The 17,902-nt window shown below is 40.5% G+C and overlaps 1 non-coding gene across 1 annotated transcript; it reads right to left on the bottom strand.

The window, feature by feature from the left end:
- Positions 1–12,202: 12,202 nt before the first annotated feature.
- Positions 12,203–12,305, bottom strand: LOC122112075. The gene has a single exon (XR_006148087.1). It is a non-coding gene; the product is annotated as a U6 spliceosomal RNA (small nuclear RNA).
- Positions 12,306–17,902: the final 5,597 nt, after the last annotated feature.

The raw sequence follows: 17,902 nt of genomic DNA, 5'->3' as shown, positions 1-17,902 counted from the left end.
ACCATGGGACCTATGTTTCTTTGGGCCTTGCTTATTACTTCACTTAATATAATTTTTTCCAAGTCTTTCCATTTCCTAACAAATGGGGTGATGTCATTCTTTCTGATGGAGGCATAGAATTCCATTGTGTATATATACCACATTTTCTTGGTCCATTCATCTACTAAGGGGCATCTGGGTTGGTTCCATATCTTAGCTATGGTAAATAATGCTGCAATAAACAAAGTTGTGCTGGTAGCTTTAGTATGACCTTGTTTGTGATTGTTTCGGTAACTGTCCAAAAGTGGGATTGCTGGGTCATAGGGGAGCTCTATGTGGAGTCTTTTGAGGAACTTCCATACTGCTTTCCAAAGTGGTTGAACAAGTTTACTCTCCCGCCAACAATGCAGTAGGGTTCCTTTTTGGCCCTGGCTCATTCTTTAGAGGAAGGAAAACATATAGCTTTTGGAGCTTCCAAACCCTGTGATTACATATCTATAAAAACACCTCCACTGTGATTTGCATTTCTTTTATGACTGGAGAGGTTGAGCATTTCTTCATGTGTCTATTGGCCATTCTTATTTTTATTTCCTCTTCAGAAAAGTTTCTCTTTAAATCTTTAGCCCACTTATTTATTGGGCATTTGTTTCTTTGAGGATTTGTTGTTGGGGTATTTAATTTTTGAGTTCAAGTATATTTTAGATATGAGACCCTTGTCTGTTGTATGGCTAGGGAAGATCATCTCCCAATCCGTGGGTGTTTTTTGATCTTGCTAGCTATGTCCTTTGCCATGCAGAAACTCTGCAGCTTCATGCAATCCCATTTGTCCAACCTTTCGTTGATTTGTTGTGTTTCTGGGTCTGTATTAAGAAAATTTCGCCCTGTACCCAGGAGAACTAGGGTTTCTCCTATTCTGTCCTGAAATATTTTCAGGGAGTCTGCTTTGACTTTGAGGTCTTTGATCCATTTGGAGTTGATTCTGCTGCAGGGTGATACATAAGGATCTAGCTTTAGTTTTCTACAAGTGATTAACCAATTTTGCCAGCACCATTTACTGAAGAGGCTGTCTTTCTTCCATTCTATTCTATTATTATTATTATTTTTTTTGGATCTGGTCATGGGCCTGAACTCTGGGCCTGGGCACTGTCCCTCAGCTCTTCATCTCAAGGCTCTACCATTTGAGCCACAGTGCCACTTCCGGCTTTTTTTTTTCTGCTTATGTGGTGCTGGGGAATCGAACCCAGGGCCTCATGCATACAAGGCAAGCACTCTACCACTGAGTCACCTTCCCAGCCCCCATTCTATTTTTTTAGCTCCCTTATCGAAGATTAGGTGGCTATAGGTCTGTGGGTTCATTTCTGGGTTTTCAATTCTATCCCATTGGTACTGAGGTCTCTTGTTGTACAAGTACCAAGTTATTTTAATTACTATGGCTTTGTAGTAGAGTTTGAAATTTAGTATTGATATTCTTCCAGCACTGTTCTTTCTATTGAGGATCATTTTTGCTATTCAGGGTCTTTTTTGTTCCATATGAATTTTTGGATTGCCTCTTCTATTTCCTTGAAGAATGAGGCTGGAATATTGATAGGTATCACATTAAATTTGTAGATAGCTTTGGGAAGTATTGCCATTTTCACGATGTTGATCCTTCCAAACCAGGAGCATGGGAGGTTCTTCCACTTTCTAAGTTCTGTTTTGATTTCCTTTTTGAGGTTTTTAAAGTTTTCACCATAGAAGTCCTTCACTTCTTTGGTTAAGTTAATCCCTAGTTATTTTATTTTTTTGTGGGGCTATTACGAATAGAGTTGCTTTCCTGATTTCAACCGCCCTCATCTCATTGTTAGCATACAGAAAAGCCATTGATTTTTGAGGGTTAATTTTATACCCTGCTACTTTGCCAAAGTTTTGAATCAGCTTGGGTAATTTGGGAGTGGAATCTGTGGGATTCTTTAAATAGAAGACCATGTCATCTGCAAAGAGGGAGAGTTTTACTTTATCTTTCCCTATTTGGATCCCTTCTATGATTGCATCTTGTCTTATTGCTGTAAGTAGGCATTCTAATACTAAATTGAAGAGAGGTGGAGAGAGTGGACATCCTTGTCTCGTTCCTGAGTTTAGCAGAAATGGCTTTAGTTTTTCACCATTAAGTATAATGCTGGCTGTCAGATACAGCCTTTATTGTGTTGAAGAATGTTCCATGGATTCCTAGTTTTCCAGGGCCTTCATCATAAAGGGTTGTTGGAGCTTGTCAAATGCTTTTCTGCATCTATTGAGATGACCATGTGGTTCTTATCCTTGCTCTTGTTGATGTGATTTATTATGTTAATTGATTTGCGTATATTGAACCAGCTTTGCATCCCTGAAATGAATCCTGTTTGATCGTGGTGTATGATTTTTTGGATGAATTGTTGGATGAATTGATTGGCCAAAATTTTGTTGAGACATTTTGCATCAATGTCCATCAAAGAAATGTGTGTATAGTTCTCTTTCTTTGATGAATCCTTGCCTGGTTTTGGGATGAGGGTTATGATGGCTTCATAGAAGGAATTTGGTGTTAAACTTTCTCTTTCAATTTCATTGAATAGTTGGTGTGAGTCCTGCTTTGAAGACCTTGTAGAATTCCCCTGTAAATCCATCCAGTCCTGGGCTTTTCTTAGATGGGAGGTCTCTTATTGCTGTTTCTATTTCAATGCTTGATATGGTCCTGTTAAGTTGGTTGAACTCATCTTGGTTTAGTTTTGGCATGTCGATATTCTCAAGGAAATCATCCATTTTTTCCAGGTTCTCAAACTTATTAGCATAAAGATTTAAGATATATTCCCTTATAATGTTTTGAATCTTGGTTGTTTCTGTGGTGATGTTTCCATTCTCATCTCTGTTTGTTTATTTGGGTGTGTTCTTTTTTTCTGATAAGATTTGCTAAGGGTCTGTCAATTTTGTTAATTTTTTCGAAGAACCAACTCTTCGTTTTGTTGATTCTTTTTATGGTTTTTTTGGATTCTAATTCGTTTAGTTCTGATTTAATTTTCATTATTTCTTTCCATCTACTGTATTGGGGTTTATCTTGCTGCTCTTTTTCTTTTTTTTTTTTAAATTTTATTTTATTTTATTTGTGAACATACTGTACAGAGGGGTTACAATTACATGGGCAGGATAATGTGTACATTTCTTACCAAGCATTGCAGCCTCCTCCTTTGGTTTACCATTCACATCCCTTCCCAGCCTCCCCCCTCCCCCCTAATCCCAATCCTTCTCCTTCCCCTCCTTCCCCCCCCCCCCCCCCCCCCCGCACAGACATTGTAAAGCTCATTTTGGACATGACAACTTGTACTTCTCATTGTTGCAAAAGGTCCACCTGTATCCTTAAACAACTGTTTTTTCCCCATCTCCTCCACAAGTTATACTGACATCAAATATAGTGAAAGCAGGGGTTATACTGTGGGGGAGGGACATACAAAGCAACAAAGAGATAATCTTATAAATGCGTTAGAAACACATGCATGAAAGAAAAAAACATTAAAATACATATCTAAGGGTTCATTTTCCTGACATCACATTATCTGACCTTTTCCGCTTGACTCATACATATACTAGATATTGCAAATAAGGGAAACCATGGGACCTATGTTTCTTTGGGCCTGGCTTACTTCACTTAATATAATTTTTTCCAAGTTTTTCCATTTCCTAACAAATGGGGCAATGTCATTCTTTCTGATGAAGGCATAGAATTCCATTGTGTATATATACCACATTTTCTTGATCCATTCATCTACTGAGGGGCATCTGGGTTGGTTCCATATCTTAGCTATGGTAAATTATGCTGCAATAAACATAGTTGTGCTGGTAGTTTTAGTGTGGTCTTGTTTGTAAACATTTGGGTAAATGCCCAAAAGTGGGATTGCTGGGTCATAGGGGAGTTCTATGTGAAGTCTTTTGAGGAACCTCCATACTGCTTTCCAAAGTGGTTGAACAAGTTTACATTCCCACCAACAATGAAGTAAGGTTCCTTTCTGTCCACATCCCCTCCAGCATCTGTTGTTGTTAGAGTTCTTGATTTTTGCCGTTCTAACTGGGGTGAGGTGATATCTCAATGTTGTTTTGATTTGCATTTCTTTTATGGCTAGGGATGTTGAACATTTCTTCATGTGTCTATTGGCCATCCTTCTTTCTTCTTCAGAGAAGTTTCTCTTTAAGTCTTTCGCCCACTTATTTATTGGGCAGTTGTTTCTTTGAGGATTTGTTGTTGGGGGGTTTAATTTTTTGAGTTCCAAGTATATTTTAGATATGAGACCCTTGTCCGTTGTATGACTAGTAAAGATCTTCTCCCAATCCGTGGGCTTTCTATTGATCTTGCTAGCTATGTCATTTGCCCTGCAGAAGCTCTGCAACTTTATGCAATCCCATTTGTCCAACCTTTCTTTGATTTGTTGTGTTTCCGGGTCTCTATTCAAAAAATTTCGGCCTGAGCCAAGGAGACCTAGGGTTTCTCCTATTCCATCCTGTAATGTTTTCAGAGTGTCTGCTTTGACTTCAAGGTCTTTGAACCATTTGGAGTTGATTCTGGTGCAGGGTGATATATAAGGATCTAGGTTTGGTTTTCTACATGTAGTTAACCAATTTTGCCAGCACCATTTACTGAAGAGGCTGTCTTTCTTCCATTCTATTGTTTTAGCTCCCTTATCGAAGATTAGATGGCTATAGGTCTGTAGGTTCATTTCTGGGTTTTCAATTCTATTCCATTGGTCCTGAGGTCTGTTCTTATGCCAATACCAAGCTGTTTTGATTACTATGGCTTTATAGTAGAGTTTGAAATTTGGTATTGATATTTCTCCAGCAGTGTTTTTTCCGTTGAGGAGCGTTTTTGCTATTCGGGGTCTTTTATTGTTCCATATGAATTTTTGGATTGCCTCTTCTATTTCCTTGAACAATGAGGTTGGAATTTTGATAGGTATTGCGTTGAATTTGTAGATAGCCTTGGGAAGTATTGCCATTTTCATGATGTTAATCTTTCCAATCAAGGAGCATGGGAGGCTTTGCCATTTTTTTAGTTCTGTGTTGATTTCCTTTTTCAAGATTTTAAAGTTTTCATCATAGAGGTCCTTCACTTCTTTAGTTAATTCCTAGGTATTTTATTTTTTGTGTGGCTATTACAAATGGAGTTGCTTTCCTAATTTCAGCCACACTTTTCTCATTGTTGGCATACAGAAAAGCCATTGATTTTTGGGGGTTAATTTTATAACCTGCTACTTTGCCAGAGTTTTGAATCAGCTTGAGTAATTTGGGAGTGGAGTCTATGGGATTCTTTAAATACAAGATCATGTCATCTGCAAAGAGGGAGAGTTTTATTTCTTCTTTCCCTATTTGGATCCCCTTTATGTCTGCATCTTGTCTTATTGCTGTAGCTAGGCATTCTAATACTAGATTGAAGAGAAGTGGAGAGAGTGGGCATCCTTGTCTTGTTCCTGAGTTAAGAGGAAATGGCTTTAGTTTTTCACCATTGAGTATAATGCTGGCTGTAGGTTTGTCATATACAGCCTTTATTGTATTGAGGAATGTTCTGTGGATTCCTAATTTTTCCAAAACCTTCATCATGAAGGGGTGTTGGATCTTGTCGAATGCTTTTTCTGCATCTATTGAGATAACCATGTGGTTCTTATTCTTGCTCCTGTTGATGTGATGAATAGTATTAATTGATTTGCGTATATTGAACCTTGCTGCTCTTTTTCAAGGAGGTTCAAATGTCTCATTAAATTGTTGGTTTCAGATCTCTCCTATATGTTGATGTAGGAACTCAGAGCTATAAATTTGCCTCTGAGTATTGCCTTTGTTGTGTCCTGGAGGAGCTGGTAATTTGTGTTTTCGTTTTTGTTGAATATCATGAACATTTGAATTTCCTTTCTAATCTCTTTCATGACCCACTGGTGATTCAATACTGTTTAGTCAGCCTCCATGTGTTACAGGACTTTCTTTGGTGGCTTTTTGTGTTGAATTCTAATTTCACTCCCTTTTGGTCTGAGAGAATGCAGGGCATAACTTCAATGTTTCTGAATTTGGACAAGTTTGCTTTGTGACCTACAATGTGGTCTATTTTGGAAAATGTTCCATGTGCTGCTGAGAAAAATGTGTATTCTGATGCTGCTGGGTAAAATATTCCGTAGATGTCTGTTAAATCTAGTTGATCTATGCAGTTGTTTAGATCTGCAGTTTCTCTGTTGAGGTTTTGCTGAGTTGATTTATCTAGTAGGGATAGTGGTGGGTAAAATTCCCCAACAATTAATGTCTTTGGATCTATGTGAGATTTGAGGGAAAGTAGTGTTTCTTGGGTGATTTTGGGTGCTCCGTTGTTTGGTAAATAGATATTTAGAATTGTAATTTCCTCCTGAAGGAAAGATCCTTTAATTAGTATGTAGTTGACCTTCTTTATCTCTTCTGACTAATATTATTTTGAAGTCTATTTTATCTGATATTAGGATTCAACTCCCGCCTGTTTATGGAGGCCGTTTGCTTGGTAGATTTTATTCCAGCCTTTCACTTTCAGAATATGTTTGTTGTTATGGGCAAGGTGTGACTCTTGAAGGCAGCAGATAGAAGGATCTTGCTTTTTAATACAACTAGACAGTCTTTGTCGGTAAATTGGAGAGTAAAATCCATTAATGTTGAGAGTTAGGTCTGAGAGGTGTCTGGTAGTTCCTGCCATGTTATCCACCTTCTTGGGGACTACAGCAACTGGGTTCTTCCTATGGTTCTTGGATTCTCACTTTGGGTGCAGTTTCTTGGCCTTTATTGTGGTCTTGTTGGTTTTCTATGTGTAGGACATCTTTAAGTATCTTTTGTAGGGCTGGTTTGGTGGAGATATATTGTTTCAGTTTTTCTTTGCTATGGAAGGTTTTTATTTGACCTTCATTTATGAAGGAGAGTTTAGCTGGATACAGTATTCTTGGTTGATAGTTGTTTGTCTTTAGGGTGTGACATATATCATTCCAGGCTCTTCTTGCTTTAATTGTCTCTGCTGAGAAATCTGAGGTGATTCTAATTGGTTTCCCTTTATAGGGGATTGATCTTTTCTCCTTGACAGCTTTAAGGATCTTTTCCTTGGTCTGAGTTGATCCTGTGTGGATTATCATGTGACAGTGGGATGTCCTGTTCTGGTCTGGTCTATTTGGGGTTCTAAAAGCTTCTTGTATCTGAATAGGCCTATCTTTTTGCATGTTTGGGAAGTTCTTTGCTAGGATCCTGTTAAATAAATTTCCTAGACCATTAACTTCTGTTTCTAGGTGCTCCTCTACACCCATTATCCTCAGATTAAGCCTTCTGATGGTGTCTTCCACGTGTTGAATAGATCTATCATGTTTCTTAGATTTGTCTTGGATGGTTGTATGTTCTTTCTCTATAATATCTATACTATCTTCCATCCCCAAGATTCGATCTACTGCATGGTCTAATCTACTGTCAAGACTTTCTACTTTGTTTTTTATTTCCTTTCCTTCTAATTGGTCGGCTTTGATGGCTTCAAATTCTTTGGTGGAGCTTTGGTTTAGATCTTGTATGAACTTCTGTACTTCTTAATTTGTTGTTCAGTGTTTATTCTTGTAAGGTATATTAAATAGGTAGGTTTCACTAGGTAGCTGATGAAGAGAACACTACATGCTATTCAGGCAGGAAAAGAAGTTTATTTACCGAACTGCTGCCCCCCGCCATGCATGGTTGTGAAGCATGGCTGAAAAGGAAAATGGGGGGGGAGGAAGAGGGGTGATCCACCTCTGGGCCAGGACTTATCTAGGCCAGGTACAGGAAGAGGTGTGGCCAGGTGGGGGAAAGGTATGGTCACATTGGATCTAGATATGACCTCAGGGTCTTGGACCCTCCTAAGGTCAGATAGGAGGCATGTGACCAGAGGTGGCCCAGGATGTGACCTAGTAGGAAGGGAAGGTGACTGCTTCCAGGTGAGCCAGTTACCTAGGTAAGAGATACTGGGTAGAAACAGCCAAAAGGGAGGGAGGTGTCCCTGTGCAGACCTTACAATTCTCAAATCACTTAGTTGATTGGTTATGGTTTGCTTGGACTCCCCTTCCTTCTGAATGGCCTCATTCAGCATTCCCTTCGTGGTCTCCTGCCTCTATTGATCTTTGTCTATTCTCATCCCGTGGTGTTTTGTTTTCCTATGGCTTGATTGATTTCTTAAGTCTGTTTGAGCAGGCAGAAAAATGCTCTGCGTTACCCAGGATTTTGTGATCCTCCTCCTAGGCTAGTTCAGTGGGAGGGAGGTCTGCTTTGAGTATCACAAAAGAGGGAGATGGCTGTTTCCTTTAGTTTGGAGATGCTGTGATGAGGCTAGGTTCTGGGTAGGGTTGAGGCCTTTTTGCAATCCCTGAAGGGCTAGCTCCTGAGATACTCACAGAGCCCATCCTGGAACCATTCTCAGCGTTTATGTTTACTGAATTTCAATTGATTGTCAAGGCTGCTCTAGGGAGGGGCAGCCTCTGGCTCTGTTTACCCAGTGAAGAAAGTCACTCCTCTGGGGGTGGAGCATTCTCTGCCTGGGCAGGGTGACTTCCCCCTGGGTGGAGCTGAGCTTGACATGTCAGGTCAGGTTCCTGTGACCTGCTAATGGCTCCAGTTGTTTTCTTCCAAGGCCTGGGTTGGAGCTAGCTGCTGGGCGGGATTTTGTCAGTCTCAAAGATGGAGATCTTCTCCGGTGGTGGGGGAGGGGCTACCTTTCCACTGCAGCTGGGTGAGAAGGAGTGAGGATGTCAGGGTTCTACTCACCCAGACTCTTGGTTCCTGGGCTGTCCCTGGTCTGCGATCAGCAGGATGAAGATTTCTGCTCCTTGTCAGTTCTTGCTGGTGATGAGTAGGATCTTCTAACAAGCCGTGTCTGGTGCCTTTGTCCCGGACTTTCTCTGTTGGTATGGTGGCTGCGGACGCCGCTGTAGCTCCAACTGCCGCGGCTACTGGCAAGTGCTCAGATCTGTCTCCTTGACCAAGCTGCCTGGATTTTCCGTCTTTGGCCAAACTCTCTGTACTGTGATGGCACACTTGGTGTGATTCTATAGCCTAGGACTGTTCACTGGGACACTAAAACTGCTTTCTATGTGAGAGCTTGTTTAGCCTCCAGCTTCTCTTCCACCATCTTCCTCCGGACACCACTTCTGATTTTTGATGTCCATTGTAAGTAAAAGTTTCACAAACTCCTGCCTCTGCTGGCTTCAAACCAAAATCCTCAGATCTCAGCATCCTGCGTAGCTAAGATTACAGGTGTGCACCACTGATAACCAGCTGAAGTAACTATTTGGTTGATTTGTGAGTTTGAGCCCAACCTAAGCTGCAAAATGAAGAGACTAGATCATCTAATTATTGCCATCTATCTCTCTGATAGTAATTTTCACTGAGAATAACTCTTTGGTGGAGCTCTAAGATTTTTTTCACTTTTTTTTTTCCCCAGATTGATAGTAGCTGATTAAATAGAGGATTTCTTAGTCCCTTCACTTGTCTGGAAGTCCTGCCAGGCTTTGAGTTGTTTTTTGAAATCCCCAGCCTGAATCATGACTGTGTCATCTGCTAGTAAAATCTGTGACATTATTCTTCCTTCTTTATCTTTTGGTGCCTTTACTGGTGCTCATATGCAGTTCTTTGCCCTCTTGCTTGGCTTTTTCATTCATTTCTGGCAGTAAAACACTAGCTGTGGATTTTTTTTTTTGCTTTTTTGTTTTTGTTTTTGTCATGGAGCTTCAACTCAGAGCCCTGGCACTGCCCCTGAGCTCTTTTTCTCAAGGGTAGCATTCTACCACTTTGAGAACCACAGCACCACTTCCAGTTTTCTGGTAGTTAATTTGAGATAAGAGTCTCATGGACTTTTCTTCCTGGGTTGGCTTCAAACTGTGATTCTCATATCTCAGCCTCCTGAGTAGCTAGGATTACAGGCATGAGCCATAGGTATGAGCCACTGGCATCCGGATAGCCATGTTTTTAGAGCACTTTGAAAGGCTGGAGATGTGGACCAGTGGTAGAATACTTGCATAGCTTGCACTAGGTCCTAGTTTTGGCTCTTAGCACTGTAAATAAATAAGTGAATAAATAAATTAATTAAATACTTTGAAGTCAATTCTATTTCTTATTAACATGTGAAAAGAATCTGATGTTTGCATGGTTATTATGATAAGGAGGTTTTTACAAAGGAAACAACATTCCCCATATTTCAGTCATATATTTGTCCATAATGCCTAAATTTTAGTACTAGTTTCTGTGTTATAATATCAAATAAGGTAAGAGTGCCAGTGACTCACACTTGTATTTCTAGCTACTCAGGAAGCTGAGATCCAAAGGATCATAGTTTGAAGCCAGCCCAGACGAAAAAAGTTCACAGGACTCCATCTCCCAAATAACCAGCCAAAAGCCATGCTGGAGGTATGGCTAAAATGGTAAAATACTAACAGAGAAAGCAAACAGAGCAATACCATGAGGCCCTGAGTTCAAAACTGGCAAAAACAAAAACAATAGCCTGCCAGACTTCTGTCAGTTTTTAGGATAGTGAGAGAGATAGAAAAACAACATGTATTCATAAAAGATTGGGTTTGGGCCTGCTATAAAGAAAACAGAAGGTGTCATGGGACCATAGAGGAGGGTTTTCTGCCCATAACTTGGGGGAGTGGCCAAATCGGCCCTCCAGGAGGAAGTTAGATCTAAGCTAGTCCCAAAGGGTGAATAGGAGGTAGATAAAAATAAAGGAGCCACTCCAGAGAAATGAATGCAGGGCTTTGTGTGGGTTTGTGACCTTCGTATTTCATTTTCTCCTATCCTTGGGATCTCTGGTAGTGGAAGAGTTGGAATTTCTGGTCACTATCTGGTTGGTAACAGGTCCTTTAGACTTTAGTGAGGTTAATGGAGATAGAACAGGTCAGGAAGAAAGCTTATATCGCCATGCATCAGTGCCTCATGCCTGTAAGGATTAGTTTGAAGCCAACCTAGGTAGGATAAATAGGCCATGAGACTCTTTTTTTGTCAGTTGTGGGGTTTAAACTCTGGGCTTGGGCACTGTCCCTGAGCTCTTCAGTTCAAGGCGAGTGCTCTGCCACTTGAGCCATAGTGCCATTTCTGGTTTTCTGGTGGTTTATAGGACATAAGATTCTCATGGACTTTCCTGGCTGGGCTGGCTTTGAACTGCAATCCTCAGATCTCAGCATCCTGAGTAGCTAGGATTACAGGCATGAGCCACTGGCAGCCAGTGAGACTCTTTGTCTTCAATTAACTAGCAAAATCCTGAAGTGGAGCTGTGCCCTAAGTGGTCAAGCTCCAGCCTTGAGGAATTAAAAAAAAAGTAAGGGGCAGTGCTCAGGCCCTAAATTCAAGCTCTAGTACTGGCACAAGAAAATAAAATTATATTAGTGCAAAGACAGGAGGCTGAAGGTTTTTTTTCTCTTTTGTATGTGTCTGTCCATCCATCCATCCTTCCATTCCTCTCTTCTTCCCTCAGCATATAGTATAAGATAAATGTTAAGTAGCTGTGGTTTACAAATCACAAGAAGTCCTATGGCCAAAAAGATCTGCACCCAAAAATGTTTCTTTCCTCTTGTTTGTAGGCTTCCATAGATGAAGATCAGCTAGTTTGACTGATGCTCCTGTGCAGGAGGTACCAGTTTAGGATCTGCTAAATGGCACTTACCCCAAAGCATTATACCTGTGATTCTGAGAGGTCCTAATGTGGTTATTGAAAGAAAAAAAAAGCTGTACTTTCAGGTAAAGTTGTCAATGCAAATAATTAAATGCTCTATCTATCTATCTATCTGTTAAAACAGAACATGAAGATAGTCACTGGTAACTCACATCTGTAATCATAGCTATTCAGGAAGCTGGAATTTGAGGATAGAGGTTCAAAGCCAGCCCAACCAGAAAAATCTGTGAGATTATTATCTGAAACTCACCAGCAAAAAGCCAGAAATGGAGCTATGGCTCAAGTGGGAGAACTCCTGGGCCTGGGCTCTGTCTCTGTGCTATTCAGTTCAAGGCTAGTGCTCTACCATGCCCAACATGATTTGATTATTTTTACGTTTTTATTTTATTGTAAAGATTCTGTACAGAGGGGATACAGTTACATGAGTAAGGTAATGAGTACATTTCTTGTCCAGAATTGTTACTCCCTCCTTTGTTGTTCTCCCGCTATTCTTTCCTTCTCCCATCTCCCTTATTCCTCCCCCCACCAGAAAGTTGTAGAATTCATTTCTTATATAAAAAATTATGGAACGTGCGTGTCATCCTTGTTCAGGGGCCATGCTAATCTTCTCTGTATCATTCCAATTTTAGTATATGTGCTGCCAAAGCTGTAATAGCCCGTGGGGCCCCGATAATCAGTGGGGCCCAATAGTCTGCATGGCTCGGTGGCCTGGCCTGCTGGAGGGGGCGGGGCATCAAGAGGTGAGCCTCACCTCTCCACAGACCAGGCCACCGAACAGAGCAGGGCTTTGAGAGGCTGATGTCACAGCCCCACTGGGCACCTCTGGAGGGGCACACCATACCTAGTGGGGCATGCTATTGGAGGGGGCATCAAGCCCCTCATGGTGAGCTGCCGACTGGGATTGAGAGGGGGAAGCTTGGGGGAGGAGCATGAATGGCGGTATGAAACTATTAGTACGGGAGGGATGCAGCCTATCTGGATATGTATAGGCTGTGTGCTTCAAGGCCTGGGGGGAGTAAGAAAAACCAGAGGCTGGAGGAGAGGTTAGGGAGAGGTTAGAGGAAAAACAGTTCAGAGGGAGGAGAGAGGAGTCGGGAGGACACCTGGACTCCTGAGGACACATGGACTCCTGAGGAGAGGAGTTCGGAAGAGATCAGGGGTCCTGAGGAGAGGAGAGTAAGGGAAAGAACAAGAGTCATGAGGAAAACAGTACGAAGTTAGCGAGGAGGGAGGGGAGGAGTAGGAGTGGAGGAGAGATGGCAGGAAGGGGATGCTTGCCGGATCTGGGCGGGCCTGTGGAGGACAGGGCAAGCCTCGGGAGGTCATTTGGGGCTTCTTGAGGAAGCCATTTGGGGTTTCCTTTGGAGGTAATTTGGGGCCTTCCTCTAGAGAGGCCTGTGGAGGCTCCTCCCGGAGCAGAGCAGGCAGGGCAGGCCTGTGGAGAGTGGAGAAGCATGCAAAGAAGGAGGAAGGGAAGAAAGGGAAAAGCCTTCTTCTTTGGAGGTTTGGATCTTTGGAGCTTTGGAGGTCTGAGGTTTGGGGGTTTGCAGACCGACTAATGGGTGGTTTGCAGACCAACTAATAAAGGTCAGGGGTCAGGACTGCCTATTGGAGGTTTGGAGGTTTGGTGATGGAGGCTGCTCTTGGTTCTGGGTATCTAGCCCAGGACAAGGTAGTCTCAAGACCCTTTTTTGGTGTAAATAAACTTCTTTTGTCCACCCTTTCACTGTCTGTGCCTCAATGGATTGTCTTGCTCTCTGTAGGTCATAAGTAAGCAAGCACTGATTTGGTTTTTTAAAAGCAGCTTTTCCCATTCATTGTTTGGGTTTTCTACTTTCCCCCATACATTTTTTGACCAATCTGTGGCATTGATTATCGGTTCAGGAATAACTGCTTGCATGTGCACATGTATAATGCATGTACAAGAATCCTTGGGAAAACACATAATAGTCTCAATTTCATTTCTGTGTATGGATTACTATACTCTATCCTCACTATTATATTACACTAAACACTTTTTCCCTCAGGACTTTGATAGACCAGCTTCAGTTTCCCTGTCAACAATTATTATTTCTTCGTTTCAACCTTTACGTTACCTTTCCCTGGCCTCTAACCACAGGGTCCTCTGACTCATCTGAGTGACTCAGAGAAGATGAAAAACAGCTGTTACCATGGCAACACAATCTCAGATTCCTGTCACTTGTGAGGCCTTTCTCCTTCCCCTCAGCATTCCTATTAAGTAAGAAAAGTGGGAGGTATGGAATAAAAATATTTGCAGTGAGCTATGAAACCATTTAAAGATGACTCAATAATGATAGGTTTTATTTTTATGCTAGCATGTAAACAGCAAAATAATTTTTGAATAAGAATTGACACAATAAATATGATATGCTGAAGACATGGTTCATGTGGTAGAATTCCTGCCTAGCAAGTGAGAGGCCCTAAGTTTAAACCCCAGTACTAACCAAAAAAAAGGAAAAAAATCAGTAACTGTCAAGGTTTGTAAGACATTGAATAGGCAACAAACTAAAGACAGCAGCAGTGGAGTTCTCAATCTCAGCCATGTGTCAGAATCTCCCATGGAGCATTAGAAAAAAAAAATGGCTGGCCACCAAAAGCAAGCCTATGTCTGTAATCCTAGTTAGGATTGTGGTTTGAAGACAGCCCAGGCAGACAGATCCAAGACACTGTTATCTCAGATTAACCAGCAAAAACCTGTAAATGGAGGTGTGGTTCAAGTGGTAGAGCACAAGCCTTAAGTGAAAACTCTGAGCAAGAGCTTGGCACTGGTGGCTCATGCCTTTAGTCCTAGCTACTCAGGCTGAGATGTGAGAACCGAGGTTTGAACCTAGGTTTGAAGTCACCGTGGGGAGGAAAGTCTGTAAAACTGTTATCTCCAATTAACCACCAGAAAACTGGAAGTGGCACTGTGACTCAAAGTGGTGGAGCACTAGCCTTGAGCAAGTTCAAGCCACATGACCAACAAAAACAAAAAACAAAAAAATCTAAGCAAGAGCATGAGGTACTATATTCAAACCCCAGTACTGGCACAAAAATTATAATATTAAATAAAAATAATAAACAAACATAAATAGATATAAATGCCTGCAATCTAGCCTGAGAGATTTTCATTTAGTTGGTCTGGAATGTGGCTCTGGAATAAGTTTAAAACTTCATCTATGCAAAACCAACATAGTAGATGTGGAAACAAAACCTGTGCTCAACAATGTAAACAAAGCCAGACATTAATGCCTAATGCGTATAACCCTAGTTACTTAGGAGGCTGAATATTGAGAATTGAGGTTCAAAGCCAGAAAATTCCAACAGACTTTTTTTTTTTTTGCCTCCACCCAGGAAATCTTTTATTTTTCACCTTGGATTCCTAAATACATACAGTGTTTCCCTCCCCCCCCCCCCCCCCCCGCTCTCTCTCTCTCTCTCAGTGCAGGTTCTAGGGCTTGAACTCAGGGCCTGGGTGTTATCCCTTTGCTTTTTTTTTGCCTTTTTAAAAATTTTTTTAATTTTTTTTAATTTTTATTTTTGTGAACATACTGTACAGAGAGGTTACAATTACATGGGCAAGATACTGAGTACATTTCTTATCAAGCTTTGCAACCTCCTCCTTTGTTTACCCTTCACATCCCTTCCCAGCCTCCCCCCCTCCCAAACATCCCCGCACCAAAGTTGTAAAGTTCGTTTTCGACATGACAACTTGTACTTCTCATTGTTGCAACAGGTCCACCTGTATCCTTAAACGACTTGTTTTTCCCCATCTCCTACACAAATTATAACGACATCAAATATAGTGAAAGCAGGGGTTATACTGTGGGGGAGGGACATACAAAGCAACAAAGAGATAATCTTATAAATGCGTTAGAAACAAATGCATGAAAGAAAAAAACATTAAAATACATATCTAAGGGTTCATTTTCCTAACATCACATTAGCTGACCTTTTCTGCTTGACTCATACATATACTAGATATTGCAAATAAGGGAAACCATGGGACCTATGTTTCTTTGGGCTTGGCTTACTTTACTTAATATAATTTTTTCCAAGTCTTTCCATTTCCTAACAAATGGGGCAATGTCATTCTTTCTGATGGAGGCATAGAATTCCATTGTGTATATATACCACATTTTCTTGATCCATTCATCTACTGAGGGGCATCTGGGTTGGTTCCATATCTTAGCTATGGTAAATTATGCTGCAATAAACATAGTTGTGCTGGTAGCTTTAGTGTGGTCTTGTTTGTAAACATTTGGGTAAATGCCCAAAAGTGGGATTGCTGGGTCATAGGGGAGCTGTATGTGAAGTCTTTTGAGGAACCTCCATACTGCTTTCCAAAGTGGTTGAACAAGTTTACACTCCCACCAACAATGAAGTAAGGTTCCCTTCTGTCCACATCCCCTCCAGCATCTGTTGTTGTTAGAGTTCTTGATTTTTGCCGTTCTAACTGGGGTGAGGTGGTATCTCAATGTTGTTTTGATTTGCATTTATTTTATGGCTATGGAGGTTGAGCATTTCTTCATGTGTCTATTGGCCATCCTTCTTTCTTCTTCAGAGAAGTTTCTCTTTAAGTCTTTCGCCCACTTATTTATTGGGCAGTTGTTTCTTTGAGGATTTGTTGTTGGGGGATTTAATTTTTTGAGTTCCAAGTATATTTTAGATATGAGACCCTTGTCTGTTGTATGGATAGTGAAGATCTTCTCCCATTCCGTGGGCTTTCTATTGATCTTGCTAGCTATGTCCTTTGCCGAACAGACTTTTATCCCTAATTAACCACCAAAAAGCTGGAAGTGGAACTCTGGCTGAAGAGGTAGAGTGCTAGCCTTAAGCACTAAACTCAGGGATAGCATCCAGGCCCTGAGTTGAAACCCCAGGATTGGCATAAATAAAAAGGCACAAACCCACAAAAATCAGATTTACACTGAATACTGCATATTCTCAAGCAAATAGATTTTTTCCCCCAATTACGCTGAACTATACCTAAGAACCAATGTCTGGAAAATTTAAAAAGTCATCCCTTTACTAATAATATGTGTTTATTTTCTTTCTTATGAAGGCCATTTTTAATAATTTTATTTTATTGTAAGGATGTTATACAGAGGGGTTACAGTTATATGAGTAAGGTAATGAGTACATTTCTTGTCCAGCATTGTTACCCCCTCCTTTGTTTTTCTCCCACTATTCCTTCCCTCCCCATCTCCCTCACTCTATGAAGAGTCTTTTAGACCCAAGTTACCATCCAGGTTTGTCAAATATTGAATAAATAAATGACATAAGACTTAAAACATTGGTTAGCCTTATAATTAAAGATAGATAACAAATTATATCACTTGATACATATGAATTAGTAGTTGTGTTAACTTTTCTTAATTATATTTTTCTTTTCTTTTTAAATTTTTCTTTTTAAAATTATTATTATAAATGTGATTACAGAAGGATTCCAGTTACACAAGTCTGGTAATGAATACATTTCTTTTTTGGACAATGTCACCCCTTCCCTTGCTCTCTTTAAGTCCCCCCTATCACCACCCACAAATTGTATAGTTCATTTTGAACATTGTGTCTAGTGAGTATCACTGCTGCACTTGTTCACCCTTTGTCCCTACATTTCTGTGCCTCACCCCCCAAGATCTGTCTAGATAGCCCAGGCTGTTTTGGGCTCCTAAGTGGGTAGGATTACAGGTGTGCTCCATTTGACTGGCTTCATTTTTACTAATTATCTTAAGTTGTGGTGTTGGACATGTTCATTTTACCAAGTTAGTATATGTATATAAGTTTAAAAGTCAAATATTACTACAAAGATTACCTTAAAAACCATTCCTTGATATCCTTATATCTTAAAGTTTTAGTTTATTTTGTATGGTCTTTGCTTTCATATTTCTATCAATTAAGCTTATATCACCTATTATCAATTTTAGACACATCTATTGACTTGTGGTAGATGAATTTTAATCTCTTACTTAAATAACCCTATTTTTCTCTATTTTGTCTATGCCCTATTTGTTGAAATTCTAAACATTTTGTATATAAATTGATTTCAGCCCCTAATCCATAACTTTGTGTGTCTCACCAGGGAGAAGATTTCCACCAATATTTGTCAATTTGGAGAATATAATATACTTTTCTAGAGAAGGTCCATGGAGTGCTCTGGAAGAAGAGAGAGGTAAGGAAGAAAGAGGAGAGAAAAGGGTAAGAAAGGGAGCTCATTCATGAAAGAGACACACACAAAGAAAGAGAATAAGGAGG

Source organism: Dipodomys spectabilis, unplaced genomic scaffold (assembly GCF_019054845.1).
Source record: "Dipodomys spectabilis isolate Male_0828 unplaced genomic scaffold, ASM1905484v1 ptg000091l, whole genome shotgun sequence".
Lineage (NCBI taxonomy): Eukaryota > Metazoa > Chordata > Mammalia > Rodentia > Heteromyidae > Dipodomys > Dipodomys spectabilis.
The sequence above is the reverse complement of the archived record's forward strand: the minus strand, read 5'-3'. Positions and strand labels throughout refer to the sequence as shown.